At 46.3% G+C, this 13,748-nt stretch overlaps 1 long non-coding RNA gene across 14 annotated transcripts in view; it reads right to left on the minus strand.

The window, feature by feature from the left end:
• The window catches only part of LOC308194595, a 281,017-nt gene that overhangs the window by 48,114 nt on the left and 219,155 nt on the right, over positions 1-13,748 (minus strand). For 12 of the 14 annotated variants that reach the window (XR_013950690.1, XR_013950691.1, XR_013950692.1 and 9 more), the window contains one exon: positions 3,398-7,005. This is a non-coding gene — a long non-coding RNA (uncharacterized lncRNA). The remainder of the gene's footprint in view (positions 1-3,397; positions 7,006-13,748) is intronic. The other 2 variants (XR_013950695.1, XR_013950696.1) reach the window with 2 other exon arrangements.

Genomic DNA, 13,748 nt, shown 5'->3' on the forward strand with positions numbered 1-13,748 from the left:
GGAGCAGCTCTCAACTCCATCTCGCTTGTTCCCTGCGCGTTGCCACAAGGGGCACATTCCTGACCAGTATTAGTTTTTATTGCTTTCTTTAGTCTCCTGGGACACGGATATCAAGCACAGCTATGGGAAATCAGCCAACATTTTTGGTCTCTAGCATCTTTAGTTTAGGTACTTCAAATCAGTAGCAGGCACTCAAATGGAAGTTAATATGAGCCAGCACCCACAGCTCCTACTTAATCCACTGAATATTGATGCCTTTGAACAATCTTTGAACAATCTTCAGATATTCTTTTAGTGTTTAAATATTTGAATTCCTACTGAACTGTGGGCATCTGTTCATGAGAAGAGAAGCCTCTATCCCTCAAGCAGGATCTGTTTCTGTTCTGGACATCTGTGTCACCTCTTTGACAAAGGAAGGCCAAATTTGCAGTATCAATGCTGGTATGAATGCAGAAGAAAATGTTCCCTCAGGTCTCACCTGGGCTACAGTCTGTACGGGCAGTGATTATAGTAGCTATCACCCGTGCTTGTAGCCTGGCTGCTCTTGGGTTGTACGTCTGCTGTCGCTGCCTGTGCCCTTGGGTGCCTTCTCTAGCGTTTCCGTCTCGCATTCCCTGCCGTCAGAAGCTGCAGCACCAGGACAAATCTGTTCAGTGCTGGTGTATTTCTGCCAGCTTTTCTCCAAGGAACAGAAAGAAAGAAGCTTGTGATCCAGAAGGACTTTACTTTAAAGATCATGGATCAGGGGTTTTGTGCAAACTACTTTCTGAAATTATTGAAAATCTGCCATAATTACTGGGTATTTCAAAATATTCCAGGGAGAACTTCCGGGCCCATCTGTTTTTCCCTTCTCTTCACAGCCACGTGGCTTCTCAGTCATTAGACATGCAGAAGGATGGCTTTCGTGAAAATGGAGGAGATGGCAATGATGTGTTTGACAAAATGTGACTTCTGCCAGGTGAAGCGGTGTATCTTGATCAGAAGACACCATGAGGCAGAGGATTCATTACCTCCATCGATAGCTTGTTCGGAGCTTTTCACCCATCTTCTTAAAAATGCATTCCTACCGCCTCCGATTTGTCCGTCTCGAGCTTCCAGCTAATGGTTCTTGTTATCTACCACATTAAAGGGCTTCACAGTTCCCTCTGTTTCCTTTCCGCGAAGGTAATGGTACATTGTAATCAAGCCACCTCTCGGTCGTCTTTTTGATAAGCTAAACAGATTGTGCTCTTTATGTTTCTCACTCTAAAGCACTTTCTTCAGCTCTTAAATCATTTTCGTGGCACTTGCTGCGGCTTTTTTCTGTGCAGTCACCAATTTTGTTACACTCTTATTAAAAAAGATGAACCTTGGAGCTGAGCGCAGCATCAGGAACTGGCCTCATTGAGACTGCATGCAGCCTAAAAAGCCTGTGCCTGCATCTGCCCGCATTCCCCTCTTTGTATACAGGGATCATTTCACCTCTTTTTACTGTGGCTTTCCCCAGTTGCTTGTCCACTGTGCCCTTAAACCATATGCGGTTATTGCAGGGTTTTCCTGCTGCCCTTAGCCTGTATTTAGATGTGATTGTTTGAGCAAGCCTATCTTACACCATCCTCAGTGCGACTGAATTTCTCTCAGGGACTTTTAGCGGGAGAGCTGGCACCTAGTGCGGGATGTTGAGCCAGTGCCTCCTGTCCAAGCTCCAACAGGAATGCCCTGGGAAAGGACCACAGTCCACGAAAGATCATAAAATGAATCTTCCAGGTCTGTTTCTTCAGGCAATAAAATGGAAACAAAACAAAAAAAAAGGAAGCCTTTGGCTCCATCAGTGTGGTTAATGCTCCTGGCCCCATCCTTGTGACAGCTCTTTTCTTACCTGCCACATCTGCGAATTGGTGAAGTTTAAGATTTCGTTGGTAGTCTTGGGTGGAAAATGCCTTCAATGTCTCGACATTTCTGGAAATACCTGTCTGAATCCCACTCGAAAATAACTCGTGAAATCAGCTCTTCATCCATTTACTGCAATCTTTACTGATACTGCAGACTGCTCACTTTTTAATCACCGTGCGTTACGCTACTAAGTGAAGCACCCGACAGTGGAAGGAGGTTAGCCATCGCACCAAATCCATCATCAGAAAGGCAAGTAGTTTTTGAGGCAGGGTTTCTATTCCTAATAATGCTGACTGACATTAATTATCACTTAAAACCCCCCTTTGTCAGCACTTCCATTTGGCATAGGAATGATGCCAGGAGGTTGCTCCAGCAGCAGGAGGAATTAATGCCCAGGTCCGCACTAGGTCCCTGGCGGTTGCTGCAGTGTTGACCACACACCGGCGGCAGAAATGGGAGGTGCTGCCCTCCCCTTCCCAAACCCCTCGTTTTTCCAATTGGGTTTGCACGCTCGGGCCTTTGCTCCGCTGCTTGGCTCCACTTTATGAGCGCGGCAGGGTGATTTATTGCAGCCTTCGAGTGGGAGACACAAGGGTCGGTCCCGCGGGGCTGGCTGAGCCCCCTCCCCGTGTGCCTCTGCAGCCACCGAACTGCTCTTTGCACGGCACGCGGTGGCAGAGCAGGAGGCACTCGCCCATTAAAATGCTTTCAGTGGTTGTCCTCACGACTTAAATAAAGGCTTCTGGTTTTCCAGGCGAGGGTTTTCGAGGTGTCCGTCTCTTCATTCTTTTTTTTTCTTTTTTTTTTTTTTTTGTCCTTCACGTGTTGTTATTGCTTCCATTCCTTAAAGCGCCGCAAATTGCAAGCCTGTGGCTTGCCGTGAAGGCATGCTGGTAAATGATTTATAGAGGGTCCTACAAATCATGTTGCACAGAGCGCAACCCCTTCCCCCACAGCAACAGTCATCATTTTAGAGCAACGCAGCCTTCAAGGGAGCTAAGCTGTCCTTTCCCTGCTGAGATTTAGGAAGCCAAACAGTACAATGCAGCTAAAAGTGAGAGTAAACACGCTGCAGTAATAGCCTGGCATTTAAGTTTCAGCAGGGCTTAAGGTGGCCTTGCTTATCAGCGGAATTACATTATAACACCAACTGGTACCCGCACATGGTTGTGATGCTTTTACAGACACAAAAGAGAAGCCCAATATATGAATATGTCAGCAAGGAGTTAAAATTACTTGGAGGACTAAAAGGCTAGCAGAAATGTCTGACAGTGAAATGAATTGCTGCAATCTCCGGTATTAATTGTGGTCTCAGCCCTCGCCACCCGGTCGAACCTCGTGGTGGTTGCAGCAGAACTGAAAGCGCCACGTGGCTCTGTGGTGATAACCTCAGGCCCTTCTGGCCAGAGATTTCCAAGAGCCATCACACACAACTCTCCGCAGTGCACTAGAAATGCTGCAAGATCGGAGATGGGAAGCCCTCAGCCTGCCCTGGCCATGAAACACAGAGAAGGGATGCTCTTACCTGGCTGTCGGCGCAGGACGTCTGAGGATCCCTCCTGGTCTCAGCTGGCTCCGGCATGAGGTGAACGCGGAGAGCTGGTCGAATTGACGACGCTGCCTTCCTGTCCCCCTTGTTCTCCGTGCTGATCACGGACTCGCAGAGTAATTTGGAATGGGAGGGAGCTCAGGGTCATGTAGGGCAAGCCCTGCGTGGAGCAGTGCCAATTAAATCCGGCTGTGCAGAGCCTTGTCTAAACGGGCTTGAGCATCGCCAATGGTAGAGACCGCAGCCTCTGTGGGGTCCTGCTCCCGTCTTTTCACTGCCTTTCTCATGAAAAAAAATCTTGGCTAATATCTAATTCGAATTTCCTGCATGCCAGCTCACATCCATTGCCTCCTGCACAATTCAGTGCCTCTTGTCCTATCTGGCAGCACATCTGGGAGGTGTCTGGTCCAGGCTCTGCACTTCAGGTAGCTGTTCCAGGTCCAAAAAGCAAAACCCCACACTTTGCCAGCTCTGTTGAATGCAGTGGCTCCAAAGAGTTAATACAATAAAACATCACAAGGAAAACAGTTCTGGTGCCTAGAAAGGAACAATTCGCCAAGCAGTGAAACAACTGGAACAGCAGATTGCAATTTCGACAAAATATTTTGCCAAGCAAGTTGCCAAAAAGTAAAAATGAATATATATATATATATATAGATCTAAGTAAATTAAACGTTCGTCTGGGACTGGGAAGGGGGTGTTTATCAGCAAGTTATGACCTCTTTAAGATAATCCAAACATTCCTGGAGCTATAGACGAATGTCTGAGCAAGACACACCATCTCTTTAATGGAAAAGTGAATTCCAGCCCCTGTGATACTCCATCTGATGAGGACACTTAGCTGTGATGGGGTGGAATAAAGTGCTTTATTACACTAAAGTGAACCACGCTGGGAGTGTTGGGGATATGGTTAATGCAAGTACAGAGAAATTACACAGTGTCTGCTTTGACTTTCTGATTTCCTCTAATGGACACACGGCTCCCAGTCCAAGTGCTCAGAGAGCTTTGTGCCATGCCATTTTCTCCAGTTATTAGCTGGGCTTTTCCTCCAAAGTCCTTGGCAGCAGCAGACTCATTGACAAACCTGGCATTTGCAGCTGGGAATTTAGAGAGCTGGCATCTTGGGTCCGGCATCCCTCCTCTCAATCCAATTTTCCTCTAATGACGCATTAGGCATTTTAACTCATTAATTGATGTCACCTGTACTCTGCAGGAAATGCAGCAAAACCAACACTTCCCTGTGAGGTTTTGGCTGTGGATTTTGTTAGTTCAGCACTCATCCTCTGACCGCAGCTATTTTTCTCTTTCTGAGATCCATCTCAGCTCCCCGTTTTGATGCTTCGCTGGTAAACGCAGCAGTGCATCGCGCCGCTGACGGGAGAAATTTCCTGCCTGAGAACTGCTTTACTGGTGCAAAAGGGCTGCCGAACACACATGTATATGTGTACGTATATACATTTACAAAGGGGCCACTTTGTCCTGCAGCCTCCTGTCCTGCCATCCCCTCTGTTTCCCTCTGCCTGCCCTCCAGTCTCTGCCAGTTTAAGTTGAAATCTGTCTGAATTCCCCACCGGTGTGGGATATTCTCCTCTATTTTCGTCTCTCTTCCCATCCATCCCCTGACCATTTTCCCCCCCACTGCTCCTGAGCGGGGCGTGTTGTGTGGAGAGGAGTTACTGAAACGGTCTGGCTTCAGATTTGTCTTGGTCTTGTCCAGGCGATAGGGAAATGCATGCAGAAATAGTCTCCTAGGAAAACCGACCGTGGAAAATGCAGCTTAAGGAGCAATAAAAGAGTTTACCGCCGTCACGCAGGCACTGACAGGAGAATTTACGTCTCCCACCGAAAGCTCCCCTGGGGGCACCTCTGTCGTGGGCCGAGGAGACAGCAGCGGGCCCACGCGACCGCCCCGTGCACCACAGGGCCCTCCTCTCCCCTCCCGGGGGCTCCTCCGCATCCCCTCCGCCCTCCGCAGTAATTTTCCGCTTGTTGCCTTTTGTCACGGTCCTCACCCCTGTTACAAGACCCCGCTGACCTCCCGGGGCACCAGGCTCTTGGCTTGCTACCCCAAAGACTCTCGCACACAGGCTGCCTCAGCGCTGGTGCGCGCTGGCTGTGGGGAGGCCTCAGAGGGTTTTCTGGTCTTATTTCATCTGGGCATTTATGTCGCTTCCGAGCCTGCAGCACAAAATTCAAGGGCAAGCTAACATTTAGGCCTGCTGCTGTCGAAAACGGCAGTGGAAGACTCGTGTTCCTACACTGAGGACTCCTTGGGGTGCGTGGGTGAGGCAGGCCGAGAGGCTCGGCACTCTCAGCAGAGAGCTGAGAGCCCCACAAACCATGTCCCCCTTGGGCTGTTCCAACACTTTTGGGGTTGCATGGGAGAAGGGAGGCAGGGTCCTCACAGGGATTTTTTGGGAAGAGCTTTCCTATGGGGGCTACGTGAGCAGGCAGCGCTCCAGCAGTCCCCTGTGCTCCGAAAAGCCTCGCAGAGCCGGGCGAGGGTGAAAAGCAGCACGTGGCCCTGAGTGCTCATCGTTCCCCAGGACGGGGACAAAGGCACTGCAAGGGCTTGACAAGCTTGTGTACAGGCATATTTTCCTGAGAGCCATTTCCCCAAAGTCTTTGTAATTTTTGTTTTGTTTTGTTTTTTAATCTCAAGCTCTTTTTCCTGCTTTATGTCATGCCTTCCATTTTAGAGATGTCAGATGATCTGTGATAAACTGACAGTATGTGCAGGAGCAGCAAGGAGACGAGGTCCATTTTAATGAGACTAACTCTACTGGGTAGTGCAAACTGTGCCTCAACAAGCCCTTGGATCTTGTTTCCCTTTGCAAAGCGCCTTAATGGCATAAAAGGATTTTTGCACAAATAAGGAAAGGCAATTCCCCAAACAGATTTCTTTCAGTAGCCATTGAAATGGAAAGCTGCCACTGAGAATTGCATGATCCCCCTCTAAGAGGTAAGCACGATCAGAAATCAGTATTCTCTCAGATCTTGAAAACAGACTGAAATATTTCCGAATAAATTGGGTGTTTGCTTGGGGCTCACCATTCACCCAGCAGATCCTGCCCACTGGCCCTGAGATTTAATGGCACATACGGATACTCTTACCCAGTGCTGCCCACAAATGACCCATTCCTTCAGCGGAGCAGGCAGCTTGGATGCTGGTGAGGTGGTAAAGGAGGTAGGAAGACCGGGGACGTATAGCAAATCTCAAGGCAAACGTGAGAAGGCACCACACTGTTCTTGAGTCCTTGGTCATTTCAGTAAAAGATTTGGGTGCTTTTCATTGCCTACGTGCCATCATCATTCCTTGTGGATGAAGAAGTCAAGTCAACAAAAAAGCTTTTGGTGCTGCTACCACCTTATAACTAGCATGTCGGTAGGCAACCACAGGCACATGCTAAGTCATTAGTCCTTCAGGTGGGCTGGCCTCATGCTTCCCACTGGCAGCCAATGTGATCTGGGTGAATTTCGGAGAGGCAGTCAGAGTTCAAGCAGGGTCAGCTGCGCAAGGCCCAGGCTCATGATGGCTTTTTTTTGGCTGTTGGTTGTGGCCATGTCTGTCTCAACTCTCACTCCTGGAAAAAACAGAAAGTCTTCACTTAGGTCTTCACATAAGGAACTCCTCAGCACAGGGCAGAGGCTTGAGCTGCAACGCGATTACGTACAAACCTTCAGCAATTCAGTAATTCCAAAAAAAATAAAATAATTAATCATACCAGCACCAGGTAAATGCACAAAGACAGCTAGGTCTGGTCAAAGCTGCAAATAAGAGCTCTCTTTCAATGCTTTATTTTTAACCTAGACACCACTAGCTTAATGTGTTCTGGAGCATCTACAGAGAATAACTTTAATGGAATATATTTTTTTAAATCTTGCTTTCCAGGGAAGTAGTTTTTTATCTACTACTGTTTCCTGAGCTATTTTTGGACCCCAAGGCATGAATTCTAACATTTTCTGGGCAACACTATGAAAAAGTGAATAGATGAATAGAAGATGTAAGATACTCCAGACTGCCTAAGAGTTATGCAGTCCAGTTTTCCCTGTTCTCTCTTGAAATATGGATTTAGTGAGGGTTTGTTCGAGCCTGCAGGAAATCTTATTTAGCTATGTATTAAAAAATAATAATAATCAAATGTTCTGATCTTAACTTGCATTTCTGACTACAAATGATTCCTGTATTTTTTCAGGTAGGTCTGGAATATTTCTCCAAGATAATTTTGATCTATTCTTAAATTTCCTCTGTTTATAGAAATCAGATTTATTTAAATAGATGTAGGAAATGCCATATAGCTAGTGATGAGAGGATATTAACTGATTTTTAAAGGCCTGATCAGAACAACTGCAGGGAAGAGGTCAATATTAACTTGACTGTTATTCTCATTGTTATTCTTGACTTCAGTAATATTAGATGCTAAAACAGGCTCCCAGATAAGAATTGCAAATCTTGCATTTGAGAAGAAAGGAAGTGTGATCCTAGAAAACAGATGCAGAGTTCCCCAGATCTCTGTGAGTGTCCAATCTTTACACGTCTGATCGATAGTTTTAGCAGTGGGACAGATGTGTGATGTATTCACATTCAGATCTTTCTAAGGAAGGCAACGAAACAGTACTAAAATGTCCCGTTGCTGCTCAGTGAGGAGATGGCATTCACCGGGGGAGGAGTGGGAAGCTTGCCTTGCGGAGGCACAGGCAGCCGTAGCTACAGGAACATTTTTAGATTAAGGTGAAGGCAGGAAGGTGATGAAGAAAGCTTTGATTTCTGTCCATTGGGACAGCAAACAAGTGAAATAAATAGGGCAGGTGGGCGCACACAAGGGAACTGAGGAGTGCCAGGGGAGCATCAATATCAAGGTAACACCCAGGGTGATGGAGTGGGGCAGGCGCATTGAGACGGTGCTTGACCCTACCAGCAGACCTTACCCTCTCTCTTCTGACAGCTAGCACAGATGTTTTCTCTGTACTCATATTGCTCCTTTAGGGACCCTAACCATCACTAACAGCATCTCAGGGGCAAAAAAGGCCAGGGCCTTTGGGTACCACAGATTTCATCTGTAGCCATCAAACAGCAGGTACATGCCAGAGGCCGTCTGGAATACAGCCAGTGCCAATTACTGCCCAGTGCCCTAAAAACAGCTCTGAAAAGGAGTTAACAGCATCACAGCAAATGCCTGCTTGTGGGTTCTTTGTGTCTCACCTCACCGCGGCCAGGCTGACTCCCCAGGCTCCCATACGACAAGAGACGCAAGAAGCACCGGCAGTGCAGAGATTAGGGATGCATCAAAAAAGCCCCCCCCGCACAGTGGACCTGGGGAATCTTTGATGGGTTTGAAGCCCTAAAAGGGGGTCTCTGTGTTCTGGTATTGCTTGAACCTCCACAAAGGAGATGAAAAGGAGGAATAAAACATCTGAACAGCCCAGTCTGCCCTGAATGGCGCGCATTCATTATGGCAAAGATGGATTTCTGCTGGTCCCTCCTCCGTATCCTCCTCCTCAGCGAGGGCAGTGAGGATCTCAATACTCCAATTACAGGATATTCATATTAAACAGAGAAGGGGGACAGCAAACATCTGGGATATGACATCTGAGAATCCAAGCAGCCAGCAGAAACCTGGAAGAATGACTGAAATGACCCTAATGGCTCAGCTCCTCAACAAGCCTTAGGTGCAGGCTTAAATTGGCTCCTAGCAGACAGCCTTACACTTGGCTTAAGTCGGGTCCCAGATGTTCCCACTTCACCAAAGCCACTGTGAAATGGGACTGGTGGCCCCAGCTGGACACTTGGCTGCACCTTACTTCTAAGCCCCGCAGCACAGGGTCTGCAGCCAGCCTTGCTGCTCGCTCTGTTGTCCAGGTACAACACCACCCAGCCAACATCCTTCAGGTGTTTTTGATGCTCGTGGCTCAGAAACCTCTTTGTCCCTTCAAACTTTTCCAACATTTTTTGCCTCCCGCCCTTTCAGATGGAAATGAAGATGCAGGCTAAGAAAAAATGGCATTAATAATACAAACTGGGGCCCTTGGGAGAAAATTTTAGTTTTGGAAAGCGACTACTCAGCACAAATATGTCGTGCTATTAGAAGTTTACCTGGATTTTCTTGACTTCTCACAAATGCATGTATTTCTCTTCTGCCACACATAGTCCTTTTTCCTTATTTAATTAGGGCGTAATTATAAGCGTATAACTAAATTAGAAGAAATAAATAGAGATTCATCCCTTCAGTAGGCATTTTTCTTGGAAAATAAATGTTCCCCTTCTTCTTCAGGTATTGGTTTTCTTCAGTTTTGTTTCTCTATTTTTAATTTAAAGGTACTTCTCTTATGTTTTATTCACTTGTTTTCATTAGGTAAAAGAATGGTTTGGCATGAAAACCTGTCCTGAATGCACTGCCTGTTTGACAGATACATACAAAGACTTGAAACATGAGAGGAGAAGCGGATGGTTACAAGCAAAAAAAAAAAAAAGCCTAAACAAAAGAAAGGAATTAAACCCAGCACCAGGGCACGTACTGAAACCACGCGGCTGTCATTGTGTGCCCTGATTCCTAGGAGCGATGCAGAGCATCCTGCTTGGCAGGATAAGACAGACAGACCTCGAATACGAATCTCTACTGCCTTCTGAAGAGGTAGGGCCTTCCTTTTTATCTCCGGATCGATCCTGACCAGTTTACTGCACGTAGCTACTGCTTGAATTTCAAATGCTGAGTGCTGGTATCCGCGATTGGCCGTGCACAGTAAATCACATGCTAATGTTGCTCTGTCTTGACTGGATGAGAATAAACATCATAATCAGGAAAAGGCCTTGGAGGAGCCACTGTGGCTTTAAATCTCTCAGGGAGCAGCAGCAGTTTCAGGAGAAGCGGCTGATAAAGCGGATTAGGGAATTCTAGAAAATTTAAAACCCGCTCCTTTCTGGGCCACACAGGCTCTGCCCAGGGCGTCACTGCTGGCAAAATTAGGCTGCTGCAAAATTTATCGCCAGGGTCCCAAATTTCCATTTCGATTTCTCCCGTCCCAGTCCCACACGCGTGCCCAGTCAGATCCTGCCCGCCCCCCCTTGCACGCTCCACACCAGCACCAGCCCCGGGCATCACCCGCGCTTCTTCTGGGGGTGCTCAAGATGCCTGCGGGCTGGCCTTCCAGCAGCACGAGGAAAGCAAGGGCGGCCGCCGGCGTTTGTATGGGTTATTTATTGCTTCTTTTCGCTGTATTCCCATCCCTACGTTATCTTCCATGGCCAATAAATTCCGCTCAGGAGTTCACCCCAGGAAAGGATGCACAAGCCAAGGACCCGGCATCCTTTCGCAGGCATCAGCAGGGCTCTGCTGGGCTCCACAGCCCCATTTGCCCTCCCAGCCAAGGCGATGCTCAGCTGTTTCCAGCAGCACCAGAGCAGGGCTGGTTAGCCCTCAAAACGTTGTCTAAGGAATGGAAGAAGAACTGCAAATGATGAGATTGCTGGTGACACAGCAATCCTGGAAAATGTTTGGATGGACTTTACTTAGCCGATCTGCTTCCCTGTCACCCCTGCCCCTCCGTGCCCTCTGTTCATATTACTCTCCTGGTCATTAGCAGGAAGGTTTGCAGACAGTCATTAGGTGAATATTCATAAACATCCAGCACGCTGCCAGTCACAGGACAGGACCAGGCTGTATTAACCCTGGGCCTGAGCACAGTTAGCCAAAAGAGCTTGAAATATGCAATGTGTGCCTTTGTGGAGGAGCCTAAGACCTAGTACTGATGTCATGACTAGCTGAAATGATGTCTAAATTTGAAAAGAAAAAAAAAAAAAGACTTCCTCAGAGGTATTTTGCAACTGTAAATGAGCCATAACTTGAATAATCTATGAGCTATGATGAGCTGCTATTACCATTTGAGTTACACTTCCCTCAGAAAGTCATGAGGGGTTCTGGCCCCAGATTATGGTTCCCTCCTGACATGTGAATAGGTTGTGCATATGGAAATGGAGTTGTCCAGGGTGTCACCACCTCAAGGTGAGCGATAGCTTCAGGAGGAAGGGTGGAGAATAAATGTTACTGCAAGAAAAGCTGCTGAATTTCCTTTTGAGAGACTGATAATCCCGCAGGCTTCTGCAGAAGCAGCTTTTGATTATCATTGCTGATGATATTAGAAGACATCTCTGGAGTCTGTCTTTTAAAAAATGTTTCCCTAGTGCTACTTGAAAACATATGGGTTGGGAACTGAAGTGAAAAACTGATGTTTTGCTAACTCTCTTGGCATGATGGAGGCTTAAAAATGATGTGCCTGATACCGGAGATGCATTTTTAACAGTAAATGAAAGCAGACTGCATAAAAAGTCAAAATACTAGACTGGTAAATGTGGATGAGAAATGAAGCTGGAAGAAGAAAAAGGGGCTGGTTAAAGAACCAGATGAGAAAAGATGGATCAGACCTACAGCTGGGCTCAACTGGAGCAGCTCTACCAGCTTCGGCAGATCTGTGTTGGGTTGCTTGGACTCACTGAAGATCCAGACGTACACTAGCAACTTATAGGATGGATTTGACTAAAGCAGGTCTAACACAGCATTTTCAAATGCAACAATTTCCTGAGGGCCTCATCAAGTAATAGGACAGGCAAGACTGCTGTTTGGAAGGTAACAATCTGGATGGGAAAGGGTCAGAGAGATGGAGCCAGTGTCAGTGTATTTTGCCAGTTCCAGCTCTCGTACCAGCAATGCCTAGAGAAGTGGCATCCTGGCTTCAAAGGACGCACATCTACATGGCTTACTGAAAGGAAACAGGAGGGGAACAAAAGGGAAGAGAACAGGAAAGAGGAAGGCTACACATCCTGGAAAGCTTCTTCAGTCTAGCATCTCATCCATCTGGGAAACTAGTCTGTAGTTGTAGTATCTAACACAGACATCACACACAGAGAGAAGTTCATGCCCCAGATCCAATGGCTCTTATCCACACAACTTAAACCTATTTCCAGAAAACACACATTAAAACACAGGAAATGTTTTATACTGGAATAAGTGCGTCCTATACTGGAGTTGGATGAGGTTAGTTTTGCTGGTTTAATAGGTCATACCAAGGAAAAAATAAAAGAATAAAAGAAAAAGAAAAAAGAAAAGAGAAAAAGAAAAAAGACGAAGACAAAGAGGAAAAAGATAAAAAGAAAAATGAAAAAAGACAAAGCATTATGCTGATACCATTTTGAAGTTTTCATTGGTAAAACACTGGCCTTCAACAAGACAGAAAGCTGGATAGGCTTTGTCCCACCAGCTCCACCAACTATAGAAAAATTAGTATTTTGAGGCTGCTGCAGAAGAACTTTTGAAATAAAGTTACTTTGGCAAAGTGCAGAATGATTCTGTCTCTTGACTGGTTGTGCATTTTCTGAACACCTGCCAGCAATGACTGCTTTTGTGAACTTCTGAAAGGAAAAAAAAAGTGTTTCCTTTCAGTGGCTTTCCGTTCCACCTCTTTGTCTCTTTTGGGCCCCTCAGTCAGCACATGCATACCCACACAGAGAGTCAGATGACCAGCAGATTGGTGCTACCAAATTCCTTTGCCTTCCAAAATTTTAGGTGATGATCTTCAGGAGGTTTGTGTGTGGTCGTAAGACAAAAATGCAAACTGCTGTTGAGGTTGGCATCCTTGTGCACCAGTATGGGCAAGCCCTCCATCTGCTCCACTTCTGTAAACAGGTTGGATATTCCCCCTACCCAGGAAGTGTTTCTTAAGATGCCAGAGCTTGCATTTTTGCTGTATGCTGGTTACAGCGTCTGCTGAAGCTGTAAGGTTCTGCAGCATCCTAAAGGAACGGTAGATCCTAAAGGCAGTTCTCGTCTTTATCCACAATCAATTAACATAATCTATTTCTATGATTTTCCCAGGCCCTGTTTTACAACCTCTAACTAGGAGCTTAACCTCTTTTCCAAAAACCAACATGGATAAAATACACTTAACATTGCTCACAGTTCTTACAGAAAACAGAACGGGTTTTGCATTTGGCTACACAAAGAAGTTTTATTTCAGTGACTTCAGGCACTAGGATTTCTCCAGATGTGACTCAAGCCATGATTTTCCATTGAAATAAGCTTTTATGCTTTATCCAAGAGATAGAGCACATTCTGAGAAAATTCAAATGATTTTATTCTAGCCTATGTCTAATTAAATTGAACAATAAAAATTGTTATCCTTTTATGACCGCCAGCCAATTAACTGACCTGGTGATAGGGAATTAAGTCAGTCTTCTTCCTTTGAAATGACAGCTGAAATAACAGCGGTACGGTTCTTTGTCTACTGTGTGAGTGCCGGAGAGGAGGCAGAGAAGGAACAGGATGATAGACAGACA

The sequence above is a fragment of the Anser brachyrhynchus genome (assembly GCF_964034855.1).
Source record: "Anser brachyrhynchus genome assembly, chromosome: 4".
Taxonomy (NCBI): domain Eukaryota; kingdom Metazoa; phylum Chordata; class Aves; order Anseriformes; family Anatidae; genus Anser; species Anser brachyrhynchus.